This window comes from Macaca fascicularis, chromosome 5, assembly GCF_037993035.2.
Source record: "Macaca fascicularis isolate 582-1 chromosome 5, T2T-MFA8v1.1".
NCBI classification, from domain to species: domain Eukaryota; kingdom Metazoa; phylum Chordata; class Mammalia; order Primates; family Cercopithecidae; genus Macaca; species Macaca fascicularis.
Genome location: NC_088379.1, coordinates 124,485,058 through 124,504,357, shown reverse-complemented (window position 1 = coordinate 124,504,357; position 19,300 = coordinate 124,485,058). Strand labels below are relative to the sequence as shown.

The window sequence follows — 19,300 nt, the reverse complement described above, 5'->3', positions numbered from 1 at the left end:
AATTTCCTACCATCTGGCAGGTAGGTCAGTGTCAGTACTACACTGACAAAGGAGGAGCATTATCTCATGCCTATATGGCAGCACCATATAGGAGGAAAAATCTAGGGCTCAAACAATCTGCTCACCTAAATATGGGGAGGGGAACCATGAGAGGGGCAACAGTTTATTATGCAGGATGAGGAGTTAAGAAAAAGCCAAAGCATGAGGTATCTGATGGGCAAAGAATACCCTGATGGGTTCTTGACAAGGATGGAATCCATACCCTGATAGTGACCTTATAATTCCCATAGATATTTTATTCCTCTTCTGATATAAAATTTACAACACATTGCTCAACTACTCAATCATTAAAAACGTATCAGTTTCATCATCTATAATCAAAATCAATATAAAAAGGTTCATAGGGCTATTGTGAGAATCATAAACCATGTATAAAATACCTAATAAATGGCCAAAACATAGGCATTCAACGAATGCAGGCTAATTATAATAACATTATCTTCCACGTAAAATGATTTTTAACAATATCAACAAGGATTTAGAAAAAAGCAGAAGCTGTATTATATATTTTATATTCCATTTTGCTTTCTTTAAGGAAATACCTTAAACTGATATATTAAACTTAACTATTGCTTTAATTCAGATTAATGAGATCAGATAAACTGTTCAACACCATGTCAATTTCTTAAATTTAAAATTTTAGTAGCGGTTCTTAGTAAATGATAAGCAATTTTTGTTATGGAGCTATCCTAGTTTAAGAATAACTAGTATATGAAAAACCCAATTTGTAAAATGAATGTTTGGGAATGCTTCACATTATAAGTGGATTTTCAATAAGAATTGTTGTAAATGTTCATTTACAAAACTTTTCTGGACTAGAAAGGAGAGGAGAAAATTGAGTTAAAATGTTAGCAGTCAATGGATCAGAAAGAAAGATAAAGTGACTGAAATAAGAATGTCAGCAACAGAGATTTGATTTAGAAATTTTCAACAAATGTACAAGTTTTCAAAATAATAACTACTTAATGATTTTTATTTTATTTTTTTTTTTAAGACAGAGTCTCACTCGGTTGCCCAGGCTATAGTACAATGGCACAATCTTGGATCACTGCAACCTCCACCTCTCGGGTTCAAGTGATTCTCCTGCCTCAAGCCTCTTAGTAGCTGGGACTACAGGTGTGCACCACCATGCCTGGCTAATTTTTGTATTTTTTAGTAGAGATAGGGTTTCACCATGTTGGCCAGGCTGGTCTCAAACTCCTGGCCTCAAGTGATCCACCTGCCTCAGTCTCCCAAAGTGCTGGGATTACAGGCGTGAGACACAGTGCCCAGCCAACATTATCTAATTAACTTTTTACTTTCTAGTGTTTAGCACTATGCCTAGCATATAATAGGAGGTCAATAATGTTTATTGAATACCTCTAACTCAGAAAAGCGCAGCAGTAAAAAACTTCCAAAGGAAGGGTATTTCTTAAAACTTCTTTTTTGTAATATGTGTAAAATTGAAGACTAATGTAATTATCTTCAAATTAATTCAAAAATACCATGACACCTCAAATAACTGATTTTGTTCATAAAAATAGCTAAGATATTGGAATAAGGTTTATTCTGCAGAAAAAAATTCTGATGAACTACAAAGATGAGTATATGAAGCAACTCTTCTGAAGTCTCACGTAAAATCAAAATTCTTTAGCCAGATGCAATGGTTTGTAGCCTTTTCTTGTATCATGGACATCTTTGGTGGCCTAATGAAGCCTTCTATGAATAATGTTTGTAAATGAACAAAATAAAATTCATAGCATAAAAAAAGAAAAAGAAAAAAATACTAAGATCACAAAGAAAACCAATTATATTAAAACTCAATTCTAACCATAGACCACAGTTCTAATCATGGGCTTTTGGTTCAACAATTCCTGATAGAGGATATGAGTTAACTTGGAAGAGCTAGAATATTATTTGCCTAAATATTCTATATACTGTACATGGTATCTATGGTATTCTTATGAATTTTAAAAAATGTATAACCTGTAAAGATTATGATATTACATAAAGTTATTTAAAATTTATCCTTTGAGGATTTTTGCTTGTAGCAGAGCAGGTTGCATCCATTCCGTGCTCCTTTTATGTGCAAATACTGTAATGCAAAAGTTTCTAAAATTATCTGTACAAAATTAACAATATAATAATACTATTATTTGTGACATCATTATTTCTACCTAGCTCTGCAAAGATGACATAAATCAGCACACTTCCTTCCTTAAAACAAGAGCTCATGAGCAGAGTAAGCTAACCTGGCAATCATTTTGGCCCTAGCACACCAAGCACACTGTGTTCAAAATGCTTCCAGATGCAATATATAAACTACCCAGCTTTCTAAAGGTTGTTTTTGAGTTCTACAAGTAATACCATATAGTTAAAGCTGTCAAAAAAGATCTTCTAAGTATTTTAGTAACTAAATATCTTTGTAGGATAGTTTAATCCATCACTTTATAAAGATCAAATATGTTTTTGGAACGTTGTAGGGTAAAGCATGTACCCCCTCTACCCCAGTAAGTAAGAGAGTTCCAAACAGTTCCAGGAGGGAAAATAATCCTGATTTTGGCTTTTAAAGCTATATGTAACCTTAAATGAGATAAAACTTTCATTTTTAAACTTTGTCTTGCTAAAACAAACTTGTAAACCATATGGTACCGAAGTTGTATTTCTTGATACTGCAGAGCTTAAAATAAACATCTAACACTAAATAATATAAAAGAACTTGAATCACAGCACATATGGCAGGTCTTAAGAGTACTGTGATTTTTCTTTTTTTTCTTTAAGGAAAAGAATAAACTAGGTGGAAAAGTCTCCCTTCCCATTAAAATATCTTTTTTAAAACTATCTTGTGCATCGTTTAGTGAAAATAATATTAATGAATTGATTATTAGTGTCAAATTCCATGAACTTACACAATCTACATACATTTTTTTAAAATACTTTTTAAAATTCTTAGGAAAAAGGAAAGGCCGGTTCTTAGTCTCTTTTTTACACGTTAGGAAGAAATACACACATCTACTAGTTTCATTAATGAAAAAATCTTAATAAACCACTTTCATGGTTTATCACCAGTAATCACGAACCTGCACAAATTGTATCAAGGAGCTTATTTTAAAAGCCATGGACATACAAAACAAAAACCTTATTTCTCAGACTATAATTAACTACTACTTACACTGAGTTTGTCTATTTGGAATTCTTATGACAACAGCAGATAAATCATATATTACTTTTGCAGAGCAAGTTTTGTTCCCTTTGGTTTTGTTTTGTTTTTTAAATGTATCTTTAACAGGACTAAGGGTCTTTGCTTAGACCATCATCATGGAACTGAAAAGAACAGAAAATAAAACTAACAAGTATAAATGTAACTAAAAGTTCACTTCCATCCGATATTTTGTGTTAGCACTTGCTACTCACTTTAAATAGTGAAAACCAGCAAGGCTTTTCTTTAAAGAACTGAAAGTGAATCAGATCTTAATCACAAAAACCTTCCTTCCTAAGTTTACTGGGTTTTTTTGTTTTTGTTTTTGTTTTTTTGGAGACGGAGTCTCGCTCTGTCGCCCATGCTGGAGTGCAGTGGCGCGATCACGGCTCCGGGCAAGCTCTGGTTCAAGCAATTCTCCTGCCTCAGTCTCCCGAGTAGCTGGGACTACAGGTTTACTATTAAACCTACCTCAAAAATAGCCTTAGATATTCTTTGCAAAATATATATATTTATACACACACACACACACACACATACACACACATATACATATTTCCAGATAAGGAAACGTTCGGAAAACTTTGCTGTCCTACTGGTAATTCCCTGCATACTTTGCATTGATCAAGAAAACCTTGTAGTAGGGTTACAAACCTCAAAACATCCTCAGATTGCAGGTTTTAGAAACCCTCCCTATTACACCTGTGCAAGTACTTCCTGTTCTCCAACACTGTTTTAAAATAGTTTGGTAAATGCCCCGTAAGCCACCCTTTAGAAGCTAAACATTAACTTTATATACATCACTACTACCACTGAGAAACCACCACCCACCACCCCAAGAATCTCACGAGTCCAGTCATCTCTCTTCTCCAAGGAGGGAGTGTAACCATCCTGGACCCCTTTAAGTAAAAACCTGTGTGCTCAGGCGAGGCAATGTGGCCTGGACAGGGAGGGGCAGGAGCCAAGTAAGGGTAATATTCATAACCCCAGCAGGACTCCAGCTTCTGCCCCGTCGCCGCCCTCAAACACGGCAGCAATAACAACCAGGACCCAGCCAGTACAGCACCTCCTCCCGCCTCGCGCGCGCCTCCAGCCTGGCCTGAGGCATCTCCGCCAGACGCGACCAGAAGGGGCGAGAGGGCTGCGCGACCTCTGGCGCCTGAACCGCCCAGCGAAGAGTGTGTGTGCCCTGAGGGCCGGGTCTGGAGGATGTCGCCGGGTTGCCAGGGGAGAGACAAGCTCTGGGGCTAGAATGAGAGTGTCCCGGTCAGGCCCGCGGGGGTCTCAGGTCGCTGGATCTCCAACCACAAGGCTGGCTTCGGAGACTTACCTTGAGCTCTACTCTCCTTGCGCGAGGAGCGTGCGGTCCAGGTAGAGAAATACCGGCCTTCCACTCCCACACAGCTACCTCCCGCTGGCCCAGCTCCGCTTCACGCCGACACCCACCAGACACACGGACTGCTGCCACCGTACCGAGGCTCACCGGGAACTGGAGCAGAGGAGGCTGGTCTCCGCCGCCCAGAGCCCGACCCTGCGAGCGGAGCATGCGCACACGCCCCAATACCCAGGGGCCAGTCAGACCAGTGACACCTGCGATCAACAGGTCCCTGGAGCCCCGCCCCTCTCCCCGCCTCGAGCCTGCCCCTCGGAGCTGGCTCCGCCTTCACGCTCAACGAGGTAACCCTGCCTCCGCTCGAGATGTCCCGGCTTTCCGGACCTGCGGAATCGTATTCCCGCGGGGATTTGATGGCGAGTGCGATACAGTTGGCTTCCTCGAAGGCGCGAGATCGCGCGAGACCAGGAGATAGAACATTTCCCCCAGAAGCGGCTGCGTGGCCACGCTGGAGTTTGGTTGTTGGGGGCAAGGTGGTTGTAGGACGTGCTGTGTGGTGTGGCGAGAAAGAGAGGCTAGTTCCTCAGGAGGAAGCGATTATTCTGGTGCTCTTGGTAGTTCATTCGGTATTTTCTAAGCTCGAGAACGCGGATCCACCAAGGACTTTACTTAGGTTAGGTGTTACCTGAGAGAACAATCCGTAGTTTGGAATCAAAACGCCTTGCGGACACGCAGTTTCCTTTAGCTTTCCGTGAGTCCTTAGACGATCTGTTTGCAGTTAAATGGCTTCCTGTGGCGTGAGTGTGTATTCCCCAAGCAGTTGTTTCTTGCCTTTAATTAGATAGCTTTAATAAGTCTGTTGACGTAGTTAATGATTAATTGTCAGAAAAGTCTGTCCACTTCCTTGCCGTACTTTCTAACAGGTTTGAAGTTAAAATGTGCTGCTGGGAATTGGGCTAATCTTTGATTTTAAAAAAGGTTTCTTAGGAATAGTAGTAAAAGAAAAACCCATTGTCATTGGTACCAAATCTCTCTCAAGTAAATAAGGTTTTGGAACTCATTCCGAAGCTGGTGTAAGCTGAACATACTAATTGTAAAAATGGATTTCAGTAAACCCAGAGGCACTTCTAAAAGTTTATTTCAAGAAATAGGGGAAAGAAATACTGGACGTTGATACAGGCAACAAATAGGACCCGTTTGTAATGTCTGAGGCTGAATCATTAAGAATTTATTGCGCATTTACTATGTTCCCTTTACTGAACTAGGCACTGTAGGAAATAGGATAAAATGAAGCCGTGGTTTCTACCCTCAAAATATTGAAAACTGTGGGAGGGGTGGGGAAAAAAAAGATCCTACTCTGCATTTTTAAAACAGTAAGAGCACACAATTAACTCTCCCCTCAGTTTCCCTAGTGTCATTTTCTCCTCATTCTGCAGCTACTTTTCTGGTGCACTTTAAATACTGTTTTTCTTCTGCGTGGTTTCTGTGTTCGCCAGCACTCCATTTTCTTTTGCTGTTTCTGTTTAATGTTAATCCATGTCTCCTTGAGCAGTCTCTTTCCATCATGGACTGTACCTACCAGGTGTCCCGTGCACCAGGAACTCTCAGGTGTATATCTATAGGTCAGACATTTTTAAGCAACATCTTCATTTGGATTTCACACAGTACCTTAAATATGTCCCAAATTGGCATGGACATCTTTACTGTAATTTGCTCCTGATGCCATGTCCTTCCTCACCCATCTGGAACCTACATCATTTCCATTCCCTGTTTCAGAAAATGGCACGCAACTGCCCAAGTCAGAAATCCATGAGTACTCTTGTTACTTTTCCTTCATTTCCTCTTTTCTAATATCAAATTCTGACTCTTATTTCCTTAAGTATCTCTCAAATCCACCCCTCCACTCTCACTGTCTTAGCCCTTCAAGTAATCACCATCCCTTATGACTCATCTCCCTTGTACTATTGCCAATATTCACAAGATATCCTCTAGTTATTTCCCACACCAGTCAAACCTCCATTCTATTAATAATTTTTCTAACATGAAAATACGATCATTATACTTCTCTGCTAAGAATTTTTCATTACCCACCGGCAGGGCCTTCCATGATCAGACTGTTGAACTCATTGCCATTCTTCCTCCAGTTCCTCCACATTAATCATTCTAAAGTCCTTGCTTTCTGTGTTCTTGGTTCTCTCAAGATCCTTTGGTTCTCTCTCGAATGCTTAGCTCCGTGGATCTTTTCATAACTTTCTGAGACAGAATTGTCATTCCTTCACCCTTTTGGGACTTATTTTTTATAACAATTATGTTGTACTATATTTATTTTTCTGCAAATGTACCTGACAGAGTAACCCCCACCTCCACCCTTGAGAAATAATTAACTGTGGATAATAATGGCGTATACTACCTCCCTGCCTTATTTAGCAATTACAGAATACCCTTCTGTTCACCCTGCTCAAGAATTTGACTAAACCCTGAGTATGCACTTTTAAAATCATATCATTTCATACTTTCTACCAGTTTTAAGCATATCTATGTACCAATCCTTAAATGGTAGAATTGTAATAGGACCCAATTTAAGCATCAAGAGGGCAGAGTCTGAAGCAAACATGAAAAAATGGAAAATTGACATTGCAGGACAGCAGTTGCTCCCAGAACATTTGTAGTCAGGAAAGTCACAACAAGGATTTAAAATATATTAACTCTTAATATTTGTCTTTCAGGGACATGTGTGTGGGTTCAATTCACTAGCTTCTGATTGGCTGGACCCAAATTTGTGAAGACCAATCTCTGCACCTCGCACAGGCAAAGAGATTGTGAAAAGGAGTAGGCTTGGCATGCCAAATAACACCCTAGATCGTTCGGCTGAGGCTCAGCCAAAGTGCATACCACCAGCACATATCCACACCTCTTGGTGTTATTCTGGATTGATCATAACTCAGACTTTGGGAAATGTCCTACTCTGTGGCTAGATGCACCCTGCCACTAATGACTGGTAGGAGTAGCAACATTGTGTCCTGCGGAGCTGTAACCCAGTAGTTCCAGGAGGTCATCAACACCTTAACCATGACTGAGCTGGGTGGGGTAGAGTGAAATACAGCATAGAGAAGTAGTAGATGAATGACTGACTCAGGGTTAGCTACTAGACAGAATCCTTTTTTTCCTAAATTATTTCATAAGACTTAGGCTTACTACCTAAGCCCTCTGTTTTTTCGTATTTCCAAGGCATAGCACAGTGCCTAGCACAGATGCTTAACAAGCAGTGTTTATTGGATAAAGTAAAAAATTGAAAGTTTTGTTGATTTTTTTGAATAGAGTCATCTGTGTGGGCTAAAGTTGGAGAGGGCTTCTGTGGGAGATCAAATATGAACTTCAGCTTGGAAGGGGTATAAGCAGGTGTATTTGAAGGCATTGAGGAAGAGATGTAACTTAAAAGAGCAAAGTTTTAGAAACAGGATTGAACAAGGCCAGTACAGGACTACAATGGGAAGCCTTTGTAAGTTCTGGGACAGAATGATTCATTTGGAACAAGATGCAGAAGAACTGTAGTTAGGCAAGAAGAGAAATCTCTAGGCTATGACTCAGGGATGAGCCAACCAGAAAAATCTAGTAACAATTGGCCACTCCCTCCTTGACATCTTCATCTCAATTTTTGTGACATCATTCCTTTATGGCTTTCAGCCTGCCTCATGGGCTTCTCTTTCTCAGCCTCTTTTTCTCTTGTACTTTTCAATCTACTTTAAATGTTGATGTGCCTTAGTGCCTGATATTTATTCTCATGGTTTTAAATCTGTTTCCCACACAGCAGCCAAATAGTCTTTTAAAAATATTGACATGTTACTCCCCAACTTAAATTGTTCAGTGACTTTCCATTCACATAGAATAAAATCCAGAATTCTTGCCAAGGCCTATAGACCTCTGAATGATCTGTTCCTACCTCCGCAACAATGTCTCATGCTGTTCAAGGCTTTGCATTCTGTATTCCCTAGGTCTGGAAGACTAGTTCTAAACTGGGGGTGGTTTTCTCTCTTGTGGACATTTGGCAATGGTTGGAAACATTTTTGATTGTCACAATTGGGGGAAGGGATACTGCTAAACATCCTACAATGGACAAGACAGTCTCCTACAACAAAGAATTATCCAGTCCCCAATGTCAGTAGTATCAAAGTTGAGAATTACTGACCTAGAACATTCTTCCCATAGGTCTCTAAGTGATTGCTATAGCAATGTGCCTTGTCATTGAAAGTAGCTGGTCTGAACAAATAAGGCAGAGATGAGGTGGGAAGGAGAAAGAGTTCCTGAGGATCCTCTATCCTCTTACAAGGAATTCTGGACTTGAGTGTTTAGTGGATTCCTCAAAGCTCTGCAGCATGACATTTTGTTAAACACTGGAAGTTCAAATTCAATATCCATGATATCTTAGCTAGCTCTTCCTTGGCTGAAACTTTTCTGGCCATCCATCCCAAACCTTCTAAGGCTCTGCCTCAGAAGGTCAACATTTGCTAGTAAATCACTGCTAGTGGTTTAACTAGTGGCCTCTTTAATTTTTGCTGACTTAGTGTCCGTGTAGGCAATTTCATTACCCTTGTATGTTATTTCACATTGAAACATTCTAATGTTCTTATAAGTAAAATTGGGGTGAGAAGAAATACTTATACAAATACCTTTTTGTAATGCCCTAGGTGAAAGCAACTGTAAAGTCCCACAGTAGGTTATTATGGCCATTAGTGCCATTATTGTGATTACTAACACTGAGTACTTAAAAAAAAAAAAAAAGATTCTTACAGAATCCCATTATCATTGATGACATTGATATGTATTTAATTAAAATCCCAAAAATACAGAAAGCTTTAGATTTCATCTGGTCCAGCCTCCCAGTCAATGGAGGATCATCCTCACCAGTGGACTATCAGCTTCTGTTCAAATATGATAACAGTGATAGAAAACAATGCTTTGCGGGGCAGCCTATTATTGCCCTTTTAAGACTTCTCTAACTGTTAAAAACTATTCATCACAATGAGTTGGAATCTATCTCCTAGTAATTTCCACATACTAGCCTTTTTTTTGTCCTTTGAAGCAACAGAAATCTATATTCTCCTTTTTCATAAGACACAATTTAACACTGAAAGTATCTTTTGTGTTTTTAAGCTAAAATACTCCACTCTATCAACAATTTTTGAAAGCCTAGTAAATGTTACACTAATCCACATATTCATTCGTTTATTATACAGTACTTCACCTCATCCTACAAATGATTTAAATGATTTTAAGCGAATTGTAGCATATAATAAAAAAAAAATGGAGGTCAAATATAAATAAGAAAAAACAATCAGCTATCAGGAATTAAAATAAGAGTAGAAGGTAAAGAACGAGAGCAAAAGAACAGAAATATGCATGAGTCTGTAACTTAAACTTCAGTTTGGCTATGTTCTAAAACCAAAAGTGAATAAGATATTTAAGTTATCAGTAACAGGAAAACACTTTTCTATCATCGTTTAAAATGCTTTTCTCCCCCATGTGAGCCTGTATCTAAGGAGACTCTTATCTGTGTTCACTGACAATGGCTTCATCAACATGTTCCTGGCAAATGCAGTAACAAGCCTCACATACCACCCATGTGACTGAATTCAAGATGCTCTCTTGTCAACTTCAGAAAAATATATGGTGCCCCAAAAATAAAAACAGATTTTTGCAATTACCCCAATTGTGGTTTGGAGAAATTATTTCCTCCCGTAGTTCAGACACTGTTTTCTTATCAGGATAGTTTAAATAAGATTGTTTTGCAACTGTGTCACTTTGTTAACCAATATTAGTTTATGTTCAAAATACTTAATTTTTCATTTATTTTTCTTTTATAAATGATAGGAAACTAGGTTTCCCAAATCTTAATGCCATTATTCTTTTTTGGACACAAATTTTTATGCTGTCTCAGAGCACAAGCAACCTATCATCGGTTTTCTTCATTTCTTTCAAGTATCTTATTTTGCTTTGAAGTTTCATGCTGTATCTCATAAGATTCACTGTTCTTTCTCTATTTTTGTATTGCAAAAATTAGTAGTATCTTCTTTGTCTTCAGCTATGTCATTAAGGAAAATGTTGACGAAGGCTGGATTCCTGACATTCTGCTCTAGCTGCAGCCTAAATTAATCCTAATGGCAGAATTAAAACTGTTAGAAAGCCAAGAAGAGAAACGTTTAAGGGAAACATGGTATCATAAAATAGTATGGTTTTTGTACCTGGACAGAAATATATTTAAATCCTGACATTGCCATTTAGTGTTTGTGTGATCTTGAAAAGTTATTGACTTCCATGAATCTCAGTTTTTTCATCTGTGTGTAACAGGGTATCCTAGCTAACTGGATGGCTGTTAACAGGATTAAGTAGGACTGCCAGCCCCTCTGGACATTTATTTGCCTAGTTTTGTAATTTTTTTTCTGGCAATGTTTTGTAATTTGAGCAAAAGAATGGAAAAAAACAAATTGTGGAATTGTTTGTGGTCAGAAGCAACGTGGATATGATAGAAACAACACTGAATGTTCTTTGCTCTCAACAGGTAGTTGTATGACTGTAGGTAGGACAGTTTTAACCTCTTTTAACCTCTCTTTCCTCATGCTTGAATGAAAGAATTAGAGTACATTGTTCTAAATGCGTGAAAGTGCCTTTTCTCAATTGTTATTTAATCCCTAAATATGGGTTAGAAACTAACTGCTTTATGCAGCCTATTTTATTTAACTTTTTCAATGATCCTAAATATTAATATTTAGATATTACTAATATGCTTATTTTAGTAATAATGAAAATGAGGTACCTAGCATAGTGTCTAGAACATAGGAGGCACTCAATAAACAGAAGATGAATGACTAAATAAAAGACCATATCAGTTAAATATGCTGTCAAGTTACAGCCATGGAAATACAGTAGAGTAAGTAGAAATGAACAAAGCCAGTATGTACTGTACTAATAATAGGTCTAGAAGTAATGGCCAAAAATATCTGGAGGTTTAATTGTCATAAAGTTATTCACTAGGATTCTTTTCTATGAACATCATTTCTTTTCAACTTTTTATAAAATGAGTTTTATAAAATTATTTTACATATAAGATTCCTTAGAATCTTAGAGGTGGAAAGGACCTCAGAGATTAGTTTGTTAAAAATCCCTCACTGTAAATATGAGAAAACTTAAGCCCAGGAAAGAAAAGTTACCCAAGGTTGTCATAGACTCTGGCAGAACCAGGATTGAAATCCAATTCCTTAACATTTGGAATTTGCCTAGTGCGAACAATTTTCCATGAAGTATTCTGAAGTTTCATGGAAGATAGAACTCTTTTCTTTCTTAAAGTGCAGTAAAATTTCTTTTATATTCAAATATTGGAATATTGATAAACATACTTGGTACTTTTGTACCCTTTTATAAGACAAAGGAAAGAAAACAAAAGGAGGTCAAGAGTATTTCAAAAGCAAATATTTTCTTTTTTCTGAATTGTGATATCTATGATAGTTCTCTGACTGTACGAAAAACAACCATCGTGTTTTTAAATTTATCAAACTTATTTTCCCACTCCTTGGAAATACAACAAATCCAAGCCTCTGTGACTTGCACGTGCACACAAACACACACACTCACTTTACACCTTGGAGTGACTTGTTTTTAAAGTAATTCTTTAAGAAATGCAATAGTAAAGTAACACAGTGTCTTTTGCTCATAGCATATTGGCTGAAATACTAGACCCAGAGGAAGTTGCCCTGGAGAGCACTTTTCTTTATAAAGATGGCAAAAATATTCAGGGCACCAGTGTTTTCAAGTTGAATTTCCTTGTTAAAATTCACTTCACAGTCAAAAGGAAAAAGTAAAATAACACTTAATTTTAAATAATGTAATAAGATTGTTGGAAAATATTCAGTGGCAAAAATATTTTCCAGATTTATAAGTATATATGAAGGCAGAAATACTAGGATACTGAATTTTTTACCAATTCTTAATGTTTATGTTCTTGAATCTTTCATTTTCTTATCAGTGAAACAAGCCCTGAACCTGAAATTGTGCTGAGGAAAAACACAAACCAACTCTGGGCAAGTAAAATCCCTTGTATGTGTGTTAAAGCCTTTTTAGACATTGTTAAATCAAAGTGTTTTCATTAAATTGCTTCCTGCAAGTTTTATTCCGCTAATGTTTCAAATACTTTTAACTCTAAAGAACTCTTTATCAAGTTTTAATAGTGTTAATGTGATAGAAGGAAGCTATTTCAGTTGCTAAAAACAGTGCTGACATTTAAATTGCAAGCAACAACTAGCACAAGAAAGAACAATAGCTTTCTTTTTTTTTTTTTTTTTTCAGACAGTTGTTGCCCAGGGTGGAGTGCAATGGACCTCCGCCTCCTGGATTCAAGCAATTCTCCTACCTCAGCCTCCCGAGTAGCTGTGAGTATAGACATATGCCACCATGCCCGGCTAATTTTTTTGTAGTTTTTTTGTACTTTTAGTAGAGAAGGGGTTTTGCCATGTTGGCGAGGCCAACACCTGACCTCAGGTGATCCACCCACCTCGGCCTCCCAAAGTGCTGGGATTACAGGCATGAGCCACCATGCCCGGCCCTCATCATGCTGTTAATATAGTACCAGTTGGTTTTACCTAGCAAAAGAATAACTTATTCTTGTTTATTTTTTTTTTTTCACACTTTAAGTTCTAGGGTACACGTGCCGGGAAGAAGCTGAATCCCTGAATAGACCAATAACAGGCTCTGAAATTGAGGCAATAATCAATAGCCTACCAACCAAAAAAAGTCCAGGACCAGATGGATTCACAGCCGAATTCTACCAGAGATACAAGGAAGAGCTGGTACCATTCCTTCTGAAATATTCCAATCAGTAGAAAAAGAGGGAATCCTCCCTAACTCATTTTATGAGGCCAACATCATCCTGAAACCAAAGCCTGGGACACAACAAAAAAAGAGAATTTTAGACCAATAACCCCGATGAACATCAGTGCAAAAATCCTCAATAAAATACTGGCAAACCACATCCAGCAGCACATCAAAAAGCTTATCCACCATGATCAAGTGGGCTTCATCCCTGGGATGCAAGGCTCGTTCAACCTAAAACCATAAAAACCCTAGAAGAAAAATTAGGCAATACCATTCAGGACATAGGAATGGGCAAGGACTTCATGTCTAAAACACCAAAAGCAATGGCAACAAAAGCCAAAATTGACAAATGGGGTCTAATTAAACTAAACAGCTTCTGCACAGCAAAAAAAACTACTATCAGAGTGAACAGGCAACCTACAGAATGGGAGACAATTTTTGCGTTCTACTCATCTGACAAAGGGCTAATATCCAGAATCTACAAAGAACTCAAACAAATTTACAGGAAAAAAACCCCATCAAAAAGTGGGCAAAGGATATGGACAGACACTTCTCAAAAGAAGACATTTATGCAGTCAACAGACATATGAAGAAATGCTCACCATCACTGCTCATCACAGAAATGCAAATCAAAACCACAATGAGATACCATCTCACACCAGTTAGAATGGCAATCATTAAAAAGTCAGGAAACAACAGGTGCTGGAGAGGATGTGGAGAAATAGGAACACTTTTACATTGTTGGTGGGACTGTAAACTAGTTCAACCATTGTGGAAGACAGTGTGGTGATTCCTCAAGGATCTAAAACTAGAAATACCATTTGACCCAGCCATCCCATTACTGGGTATATACCCAAAGGATTACAAATCATGCTGCTATAAAGACACATGCACATGTATGTTTATTGCGGCACTATTCACAATAGCAAAGACTTGGAACCAACCTAAATGTCCATCAATGATAGACTGGATTAAGAAAATGTGGCACATGTATACCATAGAATACTATGCAGTCATAAAAAAAGGATGAGTTCATGTCCTTTGTAGGGACATGGATGAAGCTGGAAACCATCATTCTCGGCATACTGTCGCAAGAACAGAAAACCAAACACCACATGTTCTCACTCATAGGTGGGAATTGAACAGTGAGAACCCTTGGACACAGGAAGGGGAACATCACACACTGGGGCCTGTCATGGGGTGGGGTAAGCGGGGAGGGACAGCATTACGAAATATACCTAATGTAAATGATGAGTTAATGTGTGCAGCACACCAACATGGCACATGTATACATATGTAACAAACCTGCATGTTGTGTACATGTACCCTAGAGACTTAAAGTATAATAAAAAAAAAAAAAAAAAGAAAGAAACTAGATCCTGCAAACGACAGATTTTTAAATTGCCTTTGAGGATAAATTCATGAGATCTACACAGAAAATAAATGCTACAGTGTTTCTATTCGCTTCCTGGAAATAATTAAATTAGTTATATTTTAATTAGTTTCTACTATCTGTTTGGCTGCTTTCATCCATTCTATTTTTTTTTCTTTTTTCTGTTTTTGGTGAGACAGTATCTCACCCTGTCTCCCAGACTGGAGAGTAGTGGTGTGTGATCTCGGTTCACTGCAACCGCCACTTGCCAGGCTCAGGTGATTCTCCTGTCTCAATCTCCTGAGAACCTGGGACTACAGATGCACCACTACTATCTTATATATGATCCTTAATAGCATTGGTGGCCGGGCGTGGTGTCTCACGCCTGTAATCCCAGCACTTTGGGAGGCCGAGATGGGCAGATCACGAGGTCAGGAGATTGAGACCATCCTGGCTAACATGGTGAAACTCCGTCTCTACTAAAATACAAAAAAAACTAGCCACGTATTGGCGGGCACCTATAGTCCTGGCTACTCGGGAGGCTGAGGCAGGAAAATGGCGTGAACCTGGGAGGCGGAGCTTGCAGTGAGCCGAGATCGCACCACTGCACTCCAGCCTGGGCGACAGAGCAAGACTCCGTCTCAAAAAAAAAAAAATAGCATTGTTTCCCCTGCGATTTCTATTTAGGAAATGAGGAATCTTTTAAGAAGGTGGAAAGGTACTTTATTTAAACTTCAGTATTTGTAAAATTAATGTGAAAAATAATTTCATATTCAAAGTCTATTGTTTGATCTAGTTCTTTTGATAAGGAAACTCTAACTAAGTTTCAAATGGCCAGTAAAGTGTGAGGAATCGAAACTAGGAGAGAGTAAGGAAATTAATAATGGTGACCCTCTGTTGCCAAAAGGAAAAGTGGTTTGCTTTTGTCATTAATGTAAATTTCATTTGGGAGAATCAAAGGAAAAACAAGTTGATTGAACTTGATAAACCAGAAATATTTCCCAGCTTTGTTGATGATATATCCTTGAAAAATGGTTAGTTTTCTTTCAGGTTGATTTATATCCAATATTTTACAAATTTTTAGGTATGTTAAAAATGTAGACAGAACAAGAAAACAAATCAAAATATTATATATGTGTATTTCTTAAATAAATGTGGTCCATGTTCATATTTGACTTTATGTTTTAAAATAGATACTCTTGGCTGGGCGCGGTGGCTCACGCCTGTAATCCCAGCACTTTGGGAGGACCAGGCGGGTAGATCATGAGGTCAGGAGATCAAGACCATCCTGGCAAACACGGTGAAACCCCGTGTCTACTAAAAATGCAAAAAATTAGCTGGGCATGGCGGCGGGCGCCTGTAGTCCCAGCTACTCAGGAGGCTGAGGCAGGAGAATGGTGTGAGCCCGGGAGGCAGAGCTTGCAGTGAGTCGAGATCAAAAAAAAAAAAAAAAATTGATACTCTTCCTGTAGTACTACAGGACCTAGAAGAAGTCTTTTCCAGGAGGCCTGGGACCTGAGGCCAGTTAGCTATGTTGTAGAACTTTCATGAACCCTTATATTTTACATAGGTAGGATTAAGGAAAAATGGATGTTAGAAACCGAGTTTAAAAATTAAGTTTGAGAGTAGAATGTATGTAGAAATTGGTCAGTATTCCTGCTTGCTTTTTCATGGTAAATGGGGAAGAAAAAAAGATTATTTCATGCATTTGCCATTATTTCAGGTGACAGAGGAGTCACCTTTCATTGGTTATAGCTTCCAGGTGCCTACTTTCCTTAAGCAAGGTGGAAACACCCCAAAGCAAGGGACTTGGAGATGTTTGTTTTTATTCACTATACTCTTGTTTTGTTGTGTCAAGGCATCAGAATCCAAATGCAAAATTTTTCTTGATTTAAAACATTCCAAACAGGTATTTACATGAAAAACCATTTTAGGTATTAAAAAAAGAGACAGTACTGTACTACATGTCAATCCCATGGGAACACCCTTCTGATTATATAGTACACTTCCCAAAGAGGTATAGTATACTGATCAAGAAAAGTATCCACCATATTGATTTTTTTAAATTCTTACATAATATACAAAATGTGAATGCTCACAAGAAATAAGACCATTTTAGCAAGCTCCTAAATAGGCTACCTTTTTTTGTTTTCGAGACATGGTCTCACTCTGTCACCCAGGCTGGAGTGCTGTGGTGCAATCTCGGCTCTGCAACCTCCACCTCCCAGGTTCGAGGGATTCTTGTGCCTCAGCCACCCAAGTAGTTGGGATTACAGGTACACCCCACCACACCCAGCTGATTTTTGTATTTTTAGTAGACACTGGGTTTCACCATGTTGGCCAGGGTGGTCTGGAACCCCTGGCCTCATGTGATCCGTCTGCCTCAGTCTCCCAAAGTGCTGGGATTACAGGTGTGAGCCACCATGCCTGACCTGTAAATAGGCTATCTTAATGACAGTTTTGAGTCTGGAGAATGGAGCTAATGCTAATGCTTATCCTAAAATATAGGCTACTTTAGTGTTTCTGAATCTCTGTGTATGTTTAATATACTAATTGTTCCAACATATATGCTAAATCCAGGCTAAGTATATGTATTAGTTCGTTCTCACGCTGCTATAAAGATATTACCTGAGACTGGGTAATTTATGAAGAAAGGAGAGTTAATAGACTCACAGTTCCACATGACTGGGAGGCCTCAGGAAACTTACAATCATGGCAGAAGGCAAAGGGGAAGCAAGTACCTTGTTCACAAAGTGGCAGGAGAGTGAGAGCAAGGGAGAACTGGGAAACACGTTTAAACCATCAGATTTTTGTGAGAACTCCCTGACTATCACGAGAACAGCATGGGATAAACCATTCCTTTGATCCAGTTACCTTCCACCAGGTCCCTCCCTTGATTTGTGTGGGAACACAGAGTCAAATCATATTGGTATATTTATCCCAAAGTAATTCCAGTGTCATCTCTGATCTAATTTAGTTCTGAATACCATTGCTTTTTTACTGTGTGATCTTAATAATTTTTCATTTTTTAAATACAAATCACTTCCATTTATTGAACATTTACCAAGTATTGGATAATGTGTTTTATAATGCATTTTAAAAATATAGATACTTATGTTATTGCCATAATTCAGATATGTTTATTTCACAAATAGATATTGTTCTTTTTTTTTTTTTTTGAGATGGAATCTCACTCTGTCACCCAGGCTGGAGTACAGTGGCACCGTGTCAGCTCACTGCAACCTCCGTCTCCTGGGTTCAAGCAGTTCTCCTGCCTCAGCCTCCTGAGTGGCTGGGATTACAGGCGCCCACCACTGCGCCCAGCTAATTTTTGTATTTTTTAGTAGAGAAGGGGCTTCACCATGTTGGCTAGGCTGGTCTCGAACTCCTGATTTCAGGTGATCTGCCTGCCTCGGCCCCCCAAAGTGCTGGGATTACAGGCATGAGCCACCGCGCCCAGCCAGTATTATTGTTTAGAATGGACCGGGCATACAGGATACAGCAGTTAATAAAAGTGATCTCACTTATATGCAGAATCTAAAAAAGTTGAACTCATAGAAGTAGAGAGTAGAATGGTAGTTACCAGGTGCTGGGAAGGGGGCAGTGGTTGGGAAGATATTGATCAAATGATTCAAAATTTCAGTTACATAGGAGGAAGTTCAAAAAGTCTGTTGTACAACATGATGACTATAGTTAATAATAACATTGTATTTTGAAAATCATGAAGAGAGATTTTCAATGTTCTCACCACAAAAAATGATCAGTATATGAGGTAATGCCTATGTTTCACAATGTATACATATTTCAAAGCATCATGGTATACATGATTAACATACAATTTTGTATTTGTCAATTAAATAAATAAATAAGGCAAATCCCTGCCCTCAGACAGCATTCATTCTGGTGAAAGAATTAAACAATAAAGAAAGAAATACATGTAAAAATATGTGTGGCAGCCATTGGAATGCTCCTTGTAGAACACCAGCAACATAATTGGCCAGGAGCCCCAGTGATGCTGTATTCTGAACTCCATGATGCATTGGTGCAGAGGCTGCCTTCACAGGCCACTCCTAGCTAATGACTATGACAGTGCCACTAAGATAGGTGGTTTCTGGGAAACACAGGACCCCTCTGAGTATGGCTGACTGGCTCAGGATCTCCCAACAGCCTTGCTGAATCTTCCTGAGATTGCATGACAGCCTAGAACACTTGCACGCATTTCCATTTTAGGCCTGCTGGCTCTCCCAGACTTTATTTTTTTTTTTTAATTTTTTTTTTGTGGGTACATAGTGGGTATATATATCTCCAAGACATTCTTGACTCCCTCCTCATTTTCTTTCACACATGCATTTCTCCTAATAAAATGCTTGCACATTTAATCTCATCTTCACATCTGCTTCTCAGAGGATCTGGACTAACACATGTTGGGGAGTGATAAGTGCTGTAAAGAAAAATAAAAGCCCAATAAAGGATTAGAAGTGTGCTCTTTTAAATA

The 19,300-nt window shown here is 38.5% G+C and overlaps 1 protein-coding gene and 1 long non-coding RNA gene across 5 annotated transcripts in view; one reads left to right on the top strand and one right to left on the bottom strand.

The window, feature by feature from the left end:
- The window catches only part of USP53 (ubiquitin specific peptidase 53), a 78,106-nt gene extending 73,377 nt beyond the window's left edge, over positions 1 to 4,729 (bottom strand). For all 3 annotated transcript variants that reach the window (XM_074040378.1, XM_005555804.3, XM_005555805.3), the window contains exon 1: positions 4,569 to 4,729. The gene's annotated coding sequence lies outside the window, so the exon portion shown is untranslated. The remainder of the gene's footprint in view (positions 1 to 4,568) is intronic.
- A 57-nt stretch (positions 4,730 to 4,786) lies between these two features.
- LOC135970988 (uncharacterized) lies at positions 4,787 to 13,931 on the top strand. Of its 2 annotated transcripts, XR_012435044.1 has the most exons (4): positions 4,787 to 4,915; positions 12,589 to 12,659; positions 12,909 to 12,991; positions 13,254 to 13,931. It is a non-coding gene; the product is annotated as an uncharacterized lncRNA (long non-coding RNA). The 2 variants fall into 2 exon arrangements; XR_010586972.2 differs by lacking the exon at positions 4,787 to 4,915 and having other exon boundaries at positions 12,521 to 12,643.
- Positions 13,932 to 19,300: the final 5,369 nt, after the last annotated feature.